The sequence below is a fragment of the Triticum urartu genome, chromosome 6, assembly GCF_003073215.2.
Source record: "Triticum urartu cultivar G1812 chromosome 6, Tu2.1, whole genome shotgun sequence".
Lineage (NCBI taxonomy): Eukaryota > Viridiplantae > Streptophyta > Magnoliopsida > Poales > Poaceae > Triticum > Triticum urartu.
In genome coordinates this window covers 192,580,879-192,600,565 of record NC_053027.1, presented here as the reverse complement: position 1 = coordinate 192,600,565, position 19,687 = coordinate 192,580,879, and positions in this window count along the sequence as shown.

The following is a 19,687-nucleotide window of genomic DNA, read 5'->3' as shown; positions in this document are numbered from 1 at the left end:
AATCGGGATACTTACCGGTGATGACCGTAGTTTGAGGAGTTCATGTATTCACTATGTGCTAATGCTTTGTTCCGGTTCTATATTAAAAGGAGGCCTTAATATCCCTTAGTTTCCATTAGGACCCCACTGCCACGGGAGGGTAGGAGAAAAGATGTCATGCAAGTTCTTTTCCATAAACACGTATGACTATATTCGGAATACATGCCTACATTACATTGACGAATTGAAGCTAGTTTTGTGTCACCCTATGTTATGACTGTTACATGATGAACCGCATCCGGCATAATTATCCATCATTGATCCAATGCCTACAAGCTTTCCATATACTGGTTTACTGTAACGCCCTCGATGCGGCTATATCTCCCACGTGTCGAAGCACGACTTAGAGGCATAACCGCATTGAAAGCAATGTCGCAACTGAGGTAATCTTCACACAACCCATGTATTACATAAGGGAAAAAGATACATAGTTGGCTTACAATCGCCACTTCACACAATTACATGAATAAAACATTACATTCACCTAGATACACTCAAGGTCCAACTACGGAACCAAAATAAAAGAAGACTACCCCAAAAGCTACACAGATCCTCGATCATCCCAACTGGGCTCCACTACTGATCAACTGGAAACAGAACAACAAAACGAACACGAACTCCATCGAGCTCCTCCTTGAGCTCAGGTACGTCACCTGCACGGTATCATCGGCACCTGCAAACTGGTTTGGAAGTATCTTTGAGTCACGGGGACTCAACAATCTCACACCCTCGCGATCAAGATTATTTAAGCTTATAGGTAGGGTAAAAGGTATGAGGTGGAGCTGCAGCAAGCACTAGCATATATGGTGGCTAACATACACAAATGAGAGCGAGAAGAGAAAGGCAAAGCACGGTCGAGAAACTATGATCAAGAAGTGATCCTAGAACAACCTACGTCAAGCATTACTCCAACACCGTGTTCACTTCCCGGACCCCACCAAGAAGAGACCATCACGGTAACACACGCGGTTGATGCATTTTAATTAAGTTAAGTGTCAAGTTCTCTACAACCGGACATTAACAAATTCCAATCTGCCCATAACCGCGGGCACGGCTTTCGAAAGTTCAAATCCCTGCAGGGGTGTCCCGACTTAGCCCATCACAAGCTCTCACGGTCAACGAAGGATATTCCTTCTCCCAAGACAATCCGATCAGACTCGGCATCCCGGTTACAAGACATCCCCGACAATGGTAAAACAAGTCCCGCAAGACCGCCCGATGAGCCGACATCCTGATAGGAGCTGCACATATCTCGTTCTCAGGGCAACACCGGATGAACACTACGTACAGCTAAAAGCAGCCCTCAAGTTTCCCCGAGGTGGCGCCGCAAGTGGCTCTGTTTCGGACCAACACTTAGACAAGCACTGGCCCGGGGGGTTAAAATAAAGATGACCCTCGGGATGCGCGACTCCCAAGGGAAAAAGTCTAGGTGGCGAATGGTAAAACCAAGGTTGGGCCTTGCTGGAGGAGTTTTATTCAAAGCAAACTGTCAAGGGGTTCCCATTATAACCCAACCGTGTAAGGAACGCAAAATCAAGGAACATAACACCGGTATGACGGAAACTAGGGCGGCAAGAGTGGAACAAAACACTAGGCATAAGGCCGAGCCTTCCACCCTTTACCAAGTATATAGATGCATTAATATAAATAAGAGATATTGTGATATCCCAACAAATATCCATGTTCCAAACATGGAACAAGCTCCAATCTTCACCTGCAACTAACAACGCTATAAGAGGGGCTGAGCAAAGCGGCAACATAGCCAAACAACGGTTTGCTAGGACAAGGTGGGTTAGAGGCTTGGCTTAACAATATGGGAGGCATGATATAGCAAGTGGTAGGTATCGCAGCATAGGCATAGCAAAAGAGTGAGCATCTAGCAAGCAAAGATAGAAGTGATTTCGAGGGTATGGTCATCTTGCCTGAGATCCCAAAAGGAAGAAGAATGAGTCCATGAAGAAGACAAACGGACGTAGATGAACGGATCCTCACAAACGCAACGGAACCGAAGCTCACGAGAAAGGCAACCCGGAAAGAAGCAAACAACATAGTAAACAACCACTACAACAACATGGCATGATGCACAACAAGTATGATGCATGTCCGGTTTAATGAAGCATGGCATGGCAAAGTGCACAAGCAATTCTACAAATTAAGTGGAGATCAATATGCAACGAGTTGCATATTGACGAAACACCACAACAAGTTATTTAGTTCGATCTCGTTTATGTAATCAACAATATTCAATGTTGTTTAGCATGGCAAGGGGTGAAGCAAAACAAAACTACCTATATAGGCAAGTTTAAATGAGGCCGGAAACAACGAACAACAAATTTTAGTAAATCCCCATATGCATATTTTAGATTTGGTGCTGTTCTACCCTAAACACAATTTTAGAGTTATTAAACATGCAAAGTAAAGCCACCATGTTAAACTAGGCATTTTCTACCCCATTTACATATAAAGTTTATTAAATTCCGAGTTACGCTTAAATATTTATGAATTAAATCATTTTAGAAAGTTATTTAAGCAAATTTAAACAAACAACATTTTGAACATTTCAAACATGGATGCAAGTTGCATATTATTAAACTAGACAAAATTCTAAGCGACTTTCATATATAATTTATTTAGATCCGATGCACGGTTGTGAAGTTATTAAATGCATGAAGAACAGGGGCTTTTCTGCAAAACTGTCTTTCTCTGGAAATTAGAAAAATTCGCAGCAGGAAAAAAAAGACACCTCGGGCTGAATCTGTTGGCCCAACAACAGGAAAAAAATAGAGGGGCTTTGGCGGGGTGGCCTCACCATGGGCTCGGCCCGGTTGAAGGAGAGGCCTAGTGCGGCCTTCGCTCTGCTGGGCTGTGCGGGGAAAAGGCCCAGGCGTGGGGACGATACAGGGGCCGTGGTCAACGCGCAGGGGATCGAAACGAACTGGGCACTGGGTCGTTTTGATTCGTTCGACAGGGGAGACGGTGGCAGTAGCAGGTGAGGCCGGCGATGCTGTAGGAGGGCGACAACAACAATAGGTGAGGCCGGCGACACAGGAGGTCCGGGGCGAGGCACCAGCAGGTGAGGCATGGGGACGACAGAGTCAACGAGCACCGGCGAGCGGAACTTGGCGCTGGGGTCGTTCTCCTGGCTCCCCTGCTCGACGCAAGAGTAGGCGTTGACGACAGAGAAGATCCAGGGCGGTGGCTTGGCTCAGGAACTGCGGGCCCAGAGGCCGGATCTGGAGCCGACTCTCTGTTCCTGGTGTCAGCGGCGGACTCCAGCGGCACCACGACATCCTGCAGAACAGGAGGGAGAGAGCGATGAGCTTGGTAGGTAGGGAGAAGAAGGACGGCGAGGTCGGGGCTCACCATGGCAGTGGTGGTCGCCGGCGGGAGGCCAGGCGGCGGAGACGGCAGGAACACGAGGGAGGGGATCGGGGCTCTCCCGTTCCGGATCAGAGGCGGCGACGCGCACGCTGGAGCAGGCGAGGGAGCCGGGGCGCTGGCGAGGCTTCTTGCGGGGAGGGCCAAAGCAGATCGATGGGGAGAATCAATGGAATGCACTGGTTGGGCGAGGGGATCGAGGAGTATCGGGCGAGGCGATCTCGAGGTGGATTTGCTGTGGCGGCGCGCAGGAGGATGGATGGGATAAGTCGCCTACATTTTAGGGTTGCCCACTTATATATGTTATTGGATTAGGTTAGGGGGGTATTCGGTCCCTCTGATTTAAATTGGGCGGTCGGGAAAAATATACTAGGGAGCCCAAATAAGAAAACGGAGACGTTTTGCAGATGTTTGGGGATGATCCGGACACAACGGTAATGACAGTCCGGGTCGGGTCCGGGACAACTTTTCGGACACGCGCGCGAGGAGGGCGCGGGCTGACGAGAGGGGTAGGCATGGGCCTAGGTGGACTGTGGAGAGCGGGTTGGTCTGAGAGAAGAGGGGAGAGATGCAGCCCGACACGATTTCCGGAGACCGAAAACGTCCGACATTTGACCGGCTATAATGCCGCTATAGTTATCCGTTGGGGCGTCAAACGGACTCCGAATGCGATGAAACTTGGCAGGCGGTCTACTGACAACAAAACAACACCGCACACCAACTTTCAACCCATTCTGAGAACATTTTCAGCCACTTATAAAATAATATTTCGGATGTGCCACGGGCGCATGCGAGTGTGGTTGGGCTCAGAACGGACAACGGACGGACCTTGGGAAAACCCGGACGGATGTAGGTTTTGAAAACATGATGATGCAATGCACATGATGACATGACAAGAAGCGACACGCAAGCAAAAGACATGGCAACGTCGGCGAATAACTGGAAGACACCTGGCGCAACGGTATCGGGGTGTTACATTTACGCTTATTTACTTTCCCGTTGCTATTGTTACAATCACTACAAAATACCAAAAACATTACTTTGCTTTCATTACTCTTTTGTTACCGCTACCATCACTATCATATTACTTTGCTACTAAACACTTTGCTGCAGATACTAAGTTTCCAGGTGTGGTTTAATTGGCAACTCAGCTGCTAATACTTGAGAATATTCTTTGGCTCCCCTTGTGTCGAATCAATAAATTTGGGTTGAATACTCTACCCTCGAAAGCTGTTGCGATCCCCTATACTTGTGGGTTATCAAGACTAATTTCTGGCGCCGTTGCCGGGGAGCATAGCTCTATTCTTTGAGTCACTTGGGATTTATATCTGCTGGACACTATGAAGAACTTGAGAGATCCAAAAACCAAGATCTACCCCTCAACTACGAGGGGAGGTAAGGAACTGCCATCTAGCTCTCACTTGATTCACCTTCTGTTATGAGTAAGCTTGCGACACATACACCTGCTTCTGCTATTCGTTCTGATATGTCGCATGTTATTGATGATGCTACTTCTGCTATGCATGATACTTATGATGAAACTACCTCTATGCCTGATACTACTATGCCACTTAGTGATTTTCTAGAGGAACGACTTGCTAGGGCTAGAGAGATTGAAAATATTGAATCTGATTATGAAGATGAAAGTGATGATGAAGAATCACTTGTTATTCCTGAGGGTTATTTATTTGATCAAGATGCTTCTTTAGCTATTTTAGCCTGCAAAGATAGATATGAACTCAAAAGGTTGTTAGCTAAATGGAATAAGCAATCTCCAAATGCTAGGATGAGACCTGACCCTGCTTTTGCTACTTCACCTATATGTGTTGCTGATAAGGATTATGAATTCTCTGTTGATCCTGATATAATTACTTTGGTTGAATCTGATCCTTTTCATGGCTATGAATCTGAAACTGTTGTAGCACATCTTACTAAATTAAATGATATAGCCACCCTGTTCACTAATGATGAGAGATCTCGCTACTTTTATATCCTTAAAATATTTCCATTCTCATTAAAGGGTGATACTAAGATATGGTTTAATTTTCTTGATCCTGGTTGTGTGCGTAGTCCCCAGGATATGATTTATTACTTCTCTGCTAAATATTTCCCTGCTCATAAGAAACAAGCTGCTTTAAAGTAAATATACAACTTTGTGCAAATTAAAGAAGAGAGTCTCCCACAAGCTATGGGGAGGCTTCTTAAGTTACTTAATGCTTTGCATGATCATCCTCTTAAGAAAAATGAAATACTTGATATCTTTTATAATGGACTAACCGATGCTTCCAGAGATTACCTGGATAGTTGTGCTGGTTCTCTTTTCAGGGAAAGAACACCGGATGAAGCTGAAATCTTATTGAATAATATGTTGACAAATGAAAATAATTGGGCACCTCCTGAGCCAGCTCCTGCTCCAATTAATGATCCTATTCCTAAACCAACTCCGAAGAAGAGAAGTATTCTATTTCTCAGTCCCGGAGATATGCAAGAGGCAAAGAAATCTATGAAAGAAAAAGGTATTAAAGCTGAAGATGTTAAGAATTTACCTCCTATTGAAGAAATACATGGTCTTAATTTACCGCCTATCGAAGAAACATATGATCTTAATCCTTTATTTATTGAAGAACCTCCAGACCCCGATAACCCGACACAGGTAGTAAAGGTAAATTCTCTCTATAGATATGATAAAGCTGAAATCCCTCCTGCTAAAATTGCTAGTCAATGCTTGGATGAGTTTGATAATTTTATGTTTAAACAAGAAGACTTCAATGCTTATATTGGTAGACAATTAAAACAAGATGCTGATATGATTAAATACTTGGGTGATTATATGGCTAATATTAGAGGTGAACTTAAACTTGTTAGCAAACATGCTTCTATGGTTACCACTCAAGTAGAACAAGTACTTAAAGCTCAAAAAGAATTGCTCAATGAGATGAATAGTAAGAAAAATGATTATGTTGTTAAAGTGGCTACTAGAACTGGTAGAATGACTCAGGAACCTTTGTATCCTTAAGGCCACCCTAAGAGAATTGAGCAAGATTCTCAGCGAAATAATATTGATGCACCTAGTTCTTCTAAAAAGAAGAAGTAGAAAAATGACAGAACTGTGCAAACTTCTAGTGAACCTATTGCTGAACCACCTGATAATCCAAATGATATATCTATGTCTGATGCTGAAATGCAATCTGGCAATGAACATGAACCTAATGAAAATGTTAATGATGATGTTCATAATGATGCTCAACATAGTAATGATAATGATGTAGAAATTGAACCTGCTGTTGATCTTGATAACCCACAATCAAAGAATCAACGTTATGATAAGAAAGACTTTGTTGCTAGGAAACATGGTAAAGAAAGAGAAACTTGGGTTCAAAAACCCATGCCTTTTCCTCCCAAACCATCCAAGAAAAAGGATGATGAGGATTTTGAGCGCTTTGCTAAAATGATTAGACCTATATTTTTATGTATGCGATTAACTGATATACTCAAAACCAATCCTTATGCTAAGTACATGAAAGATATTATTACAAATAAAAGAAAGATACCGAAAGTTGAAATTTCCACCATGCTTGCTAATTATACTTTTAAGGGTGGAATACCAAAGAAACTTGGAGATCCAGGAGTACCTACTATACCATGCTCCATTAAAACAAACTATGTTAAGACTGCTTTATGTGATCTTGGAGCCGGTGTTAGTGTTATGCCTCTCTCTTTATATCGTAGACTTGATTTGAATAAGTTGACACCTACTGAAATATCTTTGCAAATGGCTAATAAATCAACTGCTATACATGTCGGTATTTGTGAGGATGTGCCTGTTGTGGTTGCAAACGTTACTATTTTAACGGACTTTGTTATTCTTGATATTCCCGAGGACGATAGTATGTATATTATTCTTGGAAGACCCTTTATTAATACTGCAGGGGCTGTTATTGATTGCAACAAAGGCAATGTCACTTTTCATGTTAATGGTAATGAGCATACGGTACACTTTCCGAGAAAACAACCTCAAGTTCATAGTATCAATTCTATCGGAAAAATTCCATCGATTATATTTGGAGGTTTTGAATTTCCTCTTCCTACTATCAAGAAGAAATATAATATACTTATTATTGGGGATGTGCATATCCCCGTTGAGGTAACCTAGCGTTATTCGAAATTTCTCCGGTTTCATGTTAATCGGAATGGGTTTGTTAATAAGACTTGATCAACCTTGTTAGTGGATTCCTTTTGACGAGCATGAGATGGATGAAACTAGAAGCACAACCTTCTGTACCCCACTTTTACTTTTTGTTATTTATATTAAATAAATTAAAAATAAATAATTTTCTGTCTGTTATCTGATTATCCATGCAATATAAAAATACCTCGAAAATAAAAGTTCTCCAAATGCCTTGAAAATTAAATACGATTTTTTATAGAATATTTGAGGATTTATGGAACCAAGAACACACCGAGGGGGCCAACCACCTTGCCACGAGGGTGGAGGGCGCGCCCACCCCCCTAGGGCGTGCCTCCTGCCTCGTGGGCCCATGGTGGCCCTCCTCCACTTATTCTTTCAGCTACACACTTCATCTTCCTCCCCCAAACATGAAAACCAGCTCAAACCCGAGTCCAAGCTCGTTTTGCTGCCATTTTCGATCTCCTTGTTCAAAGCACCTCTCACAAAACTGCTTGGGGAGATTGTTCCTTGAGGAAGAAATAGGTTTAGGAAAATGTTCCAAGGTGGTTCTTCAAAGAAGCAAGGACCCAGGCTTGCAATGCGTGATGCTGACGAAGAGCCACCAAGAGACGCTCCAGTGCATCCTTGTGAGTGGCCTTCTGAAAATTTTATGGATCGAGCGGGAATCAAAGAAGAATTTAACGCATATTTGTGTAATGCCGATCTTGGGGACTTTGAGGCAGACAAATGCTCCCAGTATCATGAGCTCACAAGCTCTTTTGTGAGGAGGTTTGAGTATTCATCTTCGCGTAATTCTCCTTCAGTCATGTTTGATCTTTATGATAAATCTTATACCATGGACCTAGAGGATTTCACTTTTGCTTGCAAACTTCCACAATGGGGTAGTGTTAGGGATCCCCCTAAATCTGAATTTAGAAACTTTCTTGCTAGTATAACTATAGGGGAATCTAGAGATATAACGCAAGCTACCATAGGGAGCATTCATTTTCCTGTTATACATTATTTTGCTCTCTTCATAGGTAGGTGCATAAATGCTAAGGATGAAGCATGTCACATGTTTGTCCCTGACCTTAGCATTCTCAGGAGTGCTGTGTCAGGAGACCAATCTTATCATATGGGAGCCATTGTAGCTCGTAGGTTGCATCATAATAGACATAATGGAGATTTCTTTGGAGGAATTTATGCAACCCGCTTAGCTAAATTTCTTGAGATAGACATTCGGGAAGGAGACATGGAGTTGCCTCCTGCTTATTTAGATTTTGATTCTATGGTTTCCCACCATTTTGTCGAGAGGAACGAATCACCTCTCCAGTACCGATTAATCTTTGACAGACGCCGTGCTGTCCATATTACTCTCCCTGCTCCTGCTTTCTTTAATTATCAGGCAAGAGGAGGATATACTATTACTAGAGAGGAGGCAGATGAGTACGAGAGGAGAGCGGAGGCCGCTCATCGCCACACTGCAGCTCAGGAGGCGATAGCCGCTGCATCACAGTGCGACCCCAACAACTACTATTATGGATATCAGCCAGGCCAGCCGTGGCCATAGACCAACTTAGGCCAAAAGCCTAAGCTTGGGGGAGTACGTATTTCTCACCGACATTACATTTATGTTCACACACACTCATTGCCAGATGTCGGTGCTCATACTTTTTCATTGTATCATCCATGCTAGTTTATTTTCTTTTATGCTTTCTTCTTGTGTGTTTGATAAACCTTAAAAAACCAAAAAAATTAGTTGTAGCTTTTAATTAATTTACTTCCCATGCTTGTAGTACTAATTAAAAAAAGGAAAATATTTCCTGTTCTTCTTTTGCTTGTTGGGAGCTTTCCCATGTAAATAGTTTTATTTCTTTTCTTTTCTTTGGGGGTCAGTAGGAGAAGACCATGATTAAATTGTTGAAGTGGCTCTTATATGCATTATTGTTTATCTCACAAAAGAGCCCATATTGCCTTGTCTTCTCCTGTTTATTGAATGCTCGCAGATTCCAGCTTAGTCCAATGCACGTGCACTCTTATTATTATTCACATCGTTCGATCGTGCAAGTGAAAGGCAATTATGATGATATATGATGGACTGACTGAGATGAGAAAAGCTGGTATGAACTCGACCTCTTTTGTTTTTGTAAATATGATGAGTTCATCATTCTTGATTCAGCTTGTTATGAATAAACATGTTTGCAATGACAATTAGAGATCATAGTTGCTTGTGCCATGCTTGATTAGCTATGAGTTATAATGATTTACCTTGCGTGCCAACATGCTATTAAAATGGTTATGATGTGGTATGATAGGGTGGTATCCTCCTCTAAATGATTTAAGTGACTTGACTTGGCACATGTTCACGCATGTAGTTGAAACAAATCAACATAGCATTCACGATATTTATGTTCATGGTGGATTATATCCTACTCATGCTTGCATCCAATGTTTATTAATTTTAATGCATGTACATGGCTGTTGTCGCTCTCTAGTTGGTCGCTTCCCAGTCTTTTGCTAGCCTTCACCTGTACTAAGAGGGAATACTTCTTGTACATCCAAACTCCTTAAACCCCAAAGTTATTCCACATGAGTCCACTATACTTTCCTATATGTGGTATCTACCTACCGTTCCAAGTAAATTTGTATGTGCCAAACTCTAAACCTTCAAATAATCATCCTGTTTTGTATGCTCGAATAGCTCATGTATCAACCAGGGCTGTCCGTATCTTCCATGTTAGGCGGGTTATTCTCAAGAGGAGTGGACTCCGCTCCTCACTCACGAGATAAAGGGCTGGTCACCGGGATGCCCAGTCCCATGCTTTATGCAAACTAAATCAAAATAATTGCAAACAAAACTCCCTTGGGACCTGATGTATGTTGGAGGCACTCGTTGTTTCGAGCAAGCCATGGATTGATGTTTGTTGGTGGAGGGGGAGTATAAACTTTACCATTCTGTTTGGGAACCGCCTATAATGTGTGTAGCATGGAAGATATCGCCATCTCTTGGTTGTTATGTTGACAATGAAAGTATACCTCTCAAAATGTTATTCGCCTCTATTTCAAAACCGAGCTCTCGCACCTCTACAAATCCCTGCTTCCCTCTGCGAAGGGCCGATCTATTTACTTTTATGTTGAGTCATCACCCTCTTATTAAAAAGCACTAGTTGGAGAGCACCGCTGCCATTTCATTCATTACTGTTAATTTATATTGGGTGTGACTATGATTGGATATCTTTTACCATGAATTACAATGTCTAGTCAGTCCTTGATCTTTAAAGGTGCTCTGCATTTATGTTTTGCGGTCTCAGAAAGGGCTAGCGAGATACCATCTTGTTATATCATATTATGATTGTTTTGAGAAAGTGTTGTCATCTGAGATTTATTATTATGGCTTGCTAGTTGATTATGTTATTGATATGAGTAATCATGAGACCTGAGAATTATTGCAAATCTGGTTAGTTATAATCTTTGCTAAAAACTTGAATGCTAGCTTGACATTTTTACAACAACAAGAGCAAACAGAGTTTGTAGAAGTTTTTCTTTATTTCTTTCAGTTTGTCAACTGAATTGCTTGAGGACAAGCAAGGGGTTTAAGCTTGCGGGAGTTGATACGTCTCCGTCATATCTACTTTTCCAAACACTTTTGCCCTTGTTTTGCACTCTAACTTGTATGATTTGAATGGAACTAACCCGGACTGACGCTGTTTTCAGCAGAATTGCCATGATGTTGTTTTATGTGCAGAAAACAAAAGTTCTCGGAATGACCTGAAACTCCACGGAATATCTTACAATAAATAATAATAAAAATCCTCGCCAAAGATGAAGACCAGGGGGCCCACACCCTTCTCACGAGGGTGGGGGGCGCCCCCCCTAGGGCGCGCCCCCTACCTTGTGGGCCCCCTGGAAACCCCCGACTCCAACTCCATATAACTGCTCTTAGGGAGAAAAAATAGAAGAGAAGAAATCATCGCGTTTTACGATATGGATCCGCCGCCAAGCCCTAAAACCTCTTGGGAGGGCTGATCTGGAGTCTGTTCGGGGCTCCGGAGAGGGGGATTCGTCGCCGTTGTCATCATCAACCATCCTCCATTACCAATTTCATGATGCTCACCGCCGTGCGTGAGTAATTCCATCGTAGGCTTGCTGGACGGTGATGGGTTGGATGAGATTCACCATGTAATCGAGTTAGTTTTGTTAGGGTTTGATCCCTAGTATCCACTATGTTCTGAGATTGATGTTGCTATGACTTTGCTATGCTTAATGCTTGTCACTAGGGCCCGAGTGCCATGATTTCAGATCTGAACCTATTATGTTTTCGTCAATATATGAGAGTTCTAGATCCTATCTTGCAAGTCTATAGTCACCTATTATGTGTTATGATCCGTTAACCCCGAAGTGACAATAATCGGGATACTTACCGGTGATGACCGTAGTTTGAGGAGTTCATGTATTCACTATGTGCTAATGCTTTGTTCCGGTTCTCTATTAAAAGGAGGCCTTAATATCCCTTAGTTTCCATTAGGACCCCGCTGCCACGGGAGGGTAGGACAAAAGATGTCATGCAAATTCTTTTCCATAAACACGTATGACTATATTCGGAATACATGCCTACATTACATTGACGAATTGGAGCTAGTTCTGTGTCACCCTATGTTATGACTGTTACATGATGAACCGCGTCCGGCATAATTATCCATCATTGATCCAATGCCTACGAGCTTTCCATATATTGGTCTGCACTTATTTACTTTCCCGTTGCTATTGTTACAATCACTACAAAATACCAAAAACATTACTTTGCTTTCATTACTCTTTTGTTACCGCTACCATCACTATCATATTACTTTGCTACTAAACACTTTGCTGCAGATACTAAGTTTCTAGGTGTGGTTGAATTGACAACTCAGCTGCTAATACTTGAGAATATTCTTTGGCTCCCCTTTTGTCGAATCAATAAATTTGGGTTGAATACTCTACCCTCGAAAGCTGTTGCGATCCCCTATACTTGTGGGTTATCACTCGTTGCTATGCAAGAAGAGTTAAATAGTTTTGAACGCAACCAAGTGTGGTCCTTAGTCAAGAGGCCAACTACCGAGCACAATGTCATTGGAACAAAATGGATTTTCAAGAACAAGCAAGATGAGAATGATGTCATCATCCATAACAAGGCAAGGTTAGTGGCACAAGGGTACTCACAAGTTGAAGGTTTGGACTTTGGTGAGACCTTTGCCCCCGTTGCCCGTCTTGAATCCATTCATATCTTACTTGCTTATGCTGCTTTCAATGATTTTACATTACATCAAATGGATGTGAAGAGTGCTTTCCTTAACGGTCCTCTACAAGAAGAAGTATATGTATCACAACCACCCGGGTTCGTTGATCCTGATCACAAAGACTATGTGTATAAACTTCATAAGGCTTTGCATGGCCTCAAACAAGCACCTCGTGCTTGGTATGATCATCTTAAGAAGTTTTTACTCGATGATGGTTTTGTGAGAGGGGTGATCGATCCCACTCTTTTTACTAAGAGGTACAAGGGTGATTTGATCTTATGCCAAATCTATGTAGATGATATCATTTTTGGTTCTCCTAACATTCATTTGTGCAAGAAGTTTGCAGCTTCCATGACCAAGAATTTTGAGATGTCACTCAATGCATATTTGAAGTTCCTCCTTGGATTTCAAATTCAACAATTTCAAGAAGGAATTTTCTTGTCTCAAGCAAAATACCTCAAGGATATCCTAGAGAAATTTGGCATGTCTGATGCTAGTCCATGTAAGACACCCATGCCAACCAAAATTGTACTCACTGAAGACACAAACGGTATCCCTTTCGACCCATCTAAATACCGCTCTATGATTGGTTCATTGCTTTATCTTTGTGCATCTAGACCAGACATCATGTTTAGTGTATGCATGTGTGCTAGATTTCAAGCTTCCCCTAGGGAAAGTCATCATAAGGCGGTTAAGCACATTCTTAGATACCTTGTTCACACCCCAAAGTTGGGTCTATGGTACCCCAAGGATGCTAAGTTTGATCTCATTGGGTACACGGATGCGGATTGGGCTGGCGACAAAGTGGATCGTAAGTCCACCTCCGGCGCATGTCAGTTTCTTGTATGCTCCTTGGTAAGTTGGTCCTCGAAGAAACAAAATTGTGTTGCCCTCTCCACCGCAGAAGCTGAATACATTGCAACCGCCAGTTGTGCCACTGAAGGATTATAGTATCACCTATAGACATGTGCCTCTTCTATGTGATAATGAAGGTGCCATCAATATTGCCAAGAATCCCAAAGATCATACCCGCATCAAGCATATTGATATTAGGTATCACTTCTTGAGAGATCATGTGCAAAAGGGTGATATTGACATTGCTCATGTTGGCATAGATATGCAACTTGCTGATATTTTTACCAAACCATTGGACGAGGCAAGGTTTTGTCAACTTAGGCGTGAACTTGGTATCTTGGATCTTGACAATATTATGTGAAATCTAGTACCCATTCATGCATAAACTTAATGTCTTGTCTTGATGTAGGCATATATTTAGGGGAGACATTCAATTCATGAGTATTCTCACCCTACATAATGCATAAATAGAACAAACACTCTCAAAGTTATCATGGCTCGAACTATGGTGCTTTAACATGATGGAGTCGAGAATATATGCCCAAAGTATACATCTTTGCGGTACTATATTCCATATGCTCAAACATGATGACCTTGGTCACCGCTTGTGCATTGCTCATGTGGACCTTTCATTACTTATTTTGCTTGGGTTGTTAGTACATTTTAGTATGGCCTTAGATTACTCAGGTTTTCCGCCCCCATAATTCTCTAAAAACTCCTTGGCGGAGTCTATATCAAATCATATTTGTTCGCTCCTTTAAAATCTCTACCCTGCCTGGTCCTGATGTCCAGTGGCCGGATATCCGGCTCCTAAGCCGGACATCCGGGCCCTGGAGCAAATCCTTCTGAGCTCAAACCACACATCGTGCATTTTCAGTGGCCGGACATCCGGGCTCTAGCGGACATCCGAGCCCTGAACATATTGCTCTTTGACCCCCACACGCCGGATGTCCGGCCCGTTGGCCCCTGCTTCGCTGCTCTCTGACCTCTGCTCGCCGGATATCCGGGCTAGGCCCCGGATGTCCGGCCCATAGCCCACAACCACATATATCAGGGGCGGGACCTGAGATTTGGGGGGCAGTTCCTCACTCGCCCGTTTTTCTCTCCCCATCTTGTCTGACAGCCGTCGCCGCCGGGCCATGCTCCGGCGCTGCCCTGGCTATATCCTCCGACCTCCGGCCCCGATCTCCTGCCCACGGATTCTCCTCCTCCCGATATACGATTCTATCCAATCCATTTCTTGAGTTGTCGTGTGAATCTCTCGGGGGGACCGGGGTACTGTGGGATTCACCGCCGGAGTTCTTCATGGCACGTACCAAGAATGTCGGCCCCGAGTGCCCTGAGCCTTCTTCTAGGGGTATGGATGCTATCTCTCTTGCATCTTTATCTTGTTATGACCAAATCATCTTAGGGTTTCATTATCTCTCATGAATATCTTGACATATCTCTCTCTCTAGTGCCTTGCTATTTCTTGCCTAAGCCTATACATCTCTTTATGTACTCGACTAATCAACTTAATCATGGGAATGCCACATTTTTGATCTATCACTTGGCCTTGTCCTATGTTCATGATCGAAAATGTTCATTCCTCTATTTAATTTACTTCATCCTTGTTCAATACTCTTTGTCTCCTTCTCATCAGGACTTATATTATCCATTTCAGTCGCTCGCCGGCAAGGCTCAACCGACTCCGATGAACATGCTCGGCCTAAGAAGAAAAAGACCACTACCAAGAAGAAGAAGCGAGCACCGTCCACAAGTCCGTTGGCCTCAGATCTGGATGATGCGGACTATGTTGGGGAGGAAGAGGATGACATTGCGCCGCGACATTCCGTTGGGCAGTCCAAGCCTGGTACTAGGAGGCGCCGGTGCCTCAAGTACGCGGTTCTGCCATGCCCGTTGTCCATGGTCGTTGCATCTCCATGGAGCTTCCTGATAGTGGGGATCGCCCCATTCACGACTTCACAACTGTGGGGGTGGGTCAATATCTCGTGTTCCGTCGGGATGTCAATCAATATGAGATGCATGAAAGATGGATCCAGAGTATAAGCCCAAAGGGATTGATGCTTGCTTGCCTCTTGTGAAGCCTCCCTCTCAGCTCACTGATGAGGAACATGGATATCCACTCAATGAGGTCTCCATCTTTCGTGCTCCTTACCACATCCTCTATCAGTGTGTGCTTTGCACCCTCTATCCTAAGAAGGGAGATCGGTCAAGAGCTCGCAACTACTGTATTGATCTGATGGTACGTATGCATGATGCACCTACTGAGCCTCTTGATGCCGCTCGCTATATTTGGCATGAGATTCATCTCGCCAGCTTCATTCAGACGCGTCAGTTCCCATATGCTCCATTCATTCATGCCATCATTGATCACACTGCTTCGTTTGAGGTTGTGAAGACTGTTGGGCATTCCATTTGGACACCGCCCGTTCACATGCGTGTGGCTGCTACTGTACCGGCTGCTGCATCTCGACTACCTAGGAAGCCTACTGGTGGGTCTAGGCCTGCTGCTTCCTTCGTGCCTTCTTCCTCGTCTGCTCCTCGGGGACGTCTTGTCTCTTTCTTCGGCAAGGCTTAGTCTGCTATTATGAAGGCAATCTCTTTCAGTTGTCAGCAAAACCATGATGTTCAAAAGCGCCTCATCATCTCCAAGAATCAGCTCAAGCAACGCCTCTGTGACCGTGGGAGCCCCGTGAGCGATGAGTGATCCTCTTCCCACGGCTCCATCCTCATCCACTTTTGGATTTCCATCTCGTGACGAGTACCCCGAGTTCTTTGATGATGATGATGACATCCGCCGGGAGTGATAGAGTCTGTTTAGTTCTTCACCCCTTTTTACTTGTTGCTGTCAAAGGGGGAGAAGTAGTATCTTAGGTAGGTCATTCTATGTTATGTTGTCTAGTTATGTTAACTACTACTTGTTATGTTGCTACCTATGGTACTTATTCGTGTGAGACTATGATCTTATCTTGTTGCTATGAAATGTTGGTTTCACATGTACATGTCTCTCACATTTATATCTTTGACTATGATCTTATCTTGTGGCTATGAGATGTTGGTTTCATATGTGCATGTCTCTCACATTTATATCTCTTTGAGGTACATATGCTACCATACGAAGATATGTTGTACATCCTAACATACTCATCCCATGCACACGTTGAGGGGGAGCTAAAAGCAAATAGAAACATATACTTATTTTGTACTTTTGCTCTCATGATTGTCAACGCTAAGATTATGTATTGCATCTATGATACTGCATGAATGGTTGTCATCAACAAACAAAAAGGGGGAGATTGAAAGCGCAATCATGCCCTTACATCATGTTTTGATGTTGATGACAATATACATGTAGGGGACTAACAATGGTTGTCAAGTAAGTTTCAGGCGTTAGTCACCGGTTCATCGAAGTGTGTGGATCAAGAGCATACAAAGTGATTTTACTCAAGGATGAAGCATAAAAATTGATTTCATATTTGTTTTCTTGAGTATAGGATCCCGCACTATTAAGAGGGGATCGATAGCATTAGTTAAAGGCTTGCTCTTGTCACAAACCTCCTTGCCATACATGCACATGATAAAACCTTCAGGTTTCTGCCTCTTGGCTTCCGGATGTCCGGGCCTCACGCCAGATATCCGGGCCTCACGCCGGATATCCGGCCTACCTGCCAGATATCAGGGCCTAGCCATCCAAAGAGCGCTTTTGTGCTGTGTTGCACGCCGTATGTCCGGGTTATACCCCGGATGTTCGGGCCTTCCTGATTCGCCGGATGTCCGGGGGCCATCTGCCGGATATCCGGGCCGTCCTGATATGCCGGATGTTCGGGCTTGGCCCTCGGATGTCCAGCCCCTCTATTTCCCGTTCTGTTATGTTTCTGTTCCTTGTACATTGCCAGCCAGATGTCTGGCCCCTTGCCCGGATGTCCGGCCTGCTCATTCACTTACACTACAACGACCATATTTGTGCTCACACTATATATAGCCATTTTCCCCCACGGGATAAGGTTGACCATTCACTTTGAACAAACCCTAGAACACATTTCACTCTCTCCCTCACTTCTCCACACCAAATCTTAGATCCCCAAGCGATTTGAGAGCATTTGAGAGGACTTGTCTGATCAAGTGATAGATCCACTCCTTCCCCTTCTTTGCACCAAAGGAATTCGTGATTTGAGCAAGTCTTGAACTTTTCCCCATCGTCTTTGTTACTCTTGGAGGTTGGAGACTCCTAGGCGGTAGGAGTCTTTCGGAGAGGAATCGACCCTTGCGATTACCCCTGGAAAAGTTTGTGAGGGTTTGGAGACCACCCCAAGGTCTTCCACTAGTGGTTGAGAAACACCTCCGTGGTGTTGTCTCAAAGGGAGAATAGGGTGAGCCTTCGTGGCGTTGGTGTGCCTTCGTGGTAACATCCACCTCTCTAACGGTGACGTAGCTTCCCTCCAAGGAAGTGAACATCAGCATATATCCTTCTCTCCTGGAGTTGCGGTTATCCCTAAATCTAACTCTCTACTTGTGGTTACTTGTCTCTTAGCTCTTACTCATTTCATATTGCTCTTACTTACTTACATACTTGTGTTACTTGTTATCTTGCTTAGTCCTTAGTATCACACTTGCAATTGCTAGGCTCACTCTTATATTCCGCATTATTGCCTAAAATTGCTAAGTAACAATTAAATTTTTTTATTGTACCTATTCACCCCCCTCTAGGTCCATCTCGATCCTTTCACCTAGAATCAAAGACATTCAAGATACAACAGAGGAAACCGACTGAGTTCACCAAGTAGTGCAATCCACTCGACCTCTAACCTCACTCGAAAACCCCAATTCCATTCGACCAAGATGAAGTCACTCGACCATACAAGAAACCACCCGGAATGCAGAAGACCTAAAGTTAATCCGGATGGCAACGTTCAGGCATTCAGTCTGTAGGCTTAAAGATCATTTATAGCTCTTTATAACTGGCGTTACCGGTAAGTCATGTCTTAATGTACATTGAACCCTAGTAACATTGGATGGCCGGGGTCCCGGTGCACTCTATATAAACCACCCCCCTCCTCTGGGACAAGGGTTTGTACGCCCTGTAACTCTCACGCATAGTCCAGTCGACCAGCCTCCGGGCACCGAGATGTTGGGCTATTACTTCCTCCGAGAATGGCCTGAACTCGTAAACCTTGCGTGCACAATCTCGCTGTAGCTAGGATCTTGCCTCCTCTTACATACCCCCTATTCTATTGTCAGACTTACTCCCACGATAGTTGGCGCCCACCGTGGGGCAGGTGTCTTAGCGACTTCCGGCGAGGTTGCGATTTTTCTGATCTTCATCATGATGGTTTCCGGTGGTGGTCTAGCTTTGGGCCGCGAGATCCATCTCGGCGCGCTCGTGTTCATCGCCTACGACTCCGCCTGGCTCTAGGAGGCCCCCCTCGACATTGAGGCCCTTCCCGTACGCGGGTTGCACACTTCCGTGCGAGTGCTTGCAGCGTCCTCCTGCGGCAGCCGTCAACCCAATATCGGTCGGCTCCCACAGCATCTTCACTCCCCGCCGCTCGCTGTCGCAAGCGGTCTGGTGGATCGCGGATTCAGCGGTGGGTGAAGCATGCGGTGGCACGTCAGTCGGCCACTCCTCAAGTCGCGGGAATCGAGCCCGACGAATCTCTCTACGGACTATTTGACATGTCGACTGGTTCCGCTGAGACTCTGTCCGAGTGCGACAACAGTGACCCTGCGACAGAAGTCCTGATGGTCGACACGCTGCGCAGCCCTTCTGGTTTACATCGCGGTGGTGGTGGCGATGGCAATGGCGACTCGTCGCATGGTCACGAATAATATCGTCCTGAAGCTCTCACTTCGGAGCAGAGGGATGAGCTACACCGTCGCAACATGGAGGTGCTCCACACTCCCATCATCGGCGAGACCTCTGAGGCTCGGGCCTTGGAGGCTGCGCGCTTGGCCACTTTGGCTGAGCGCG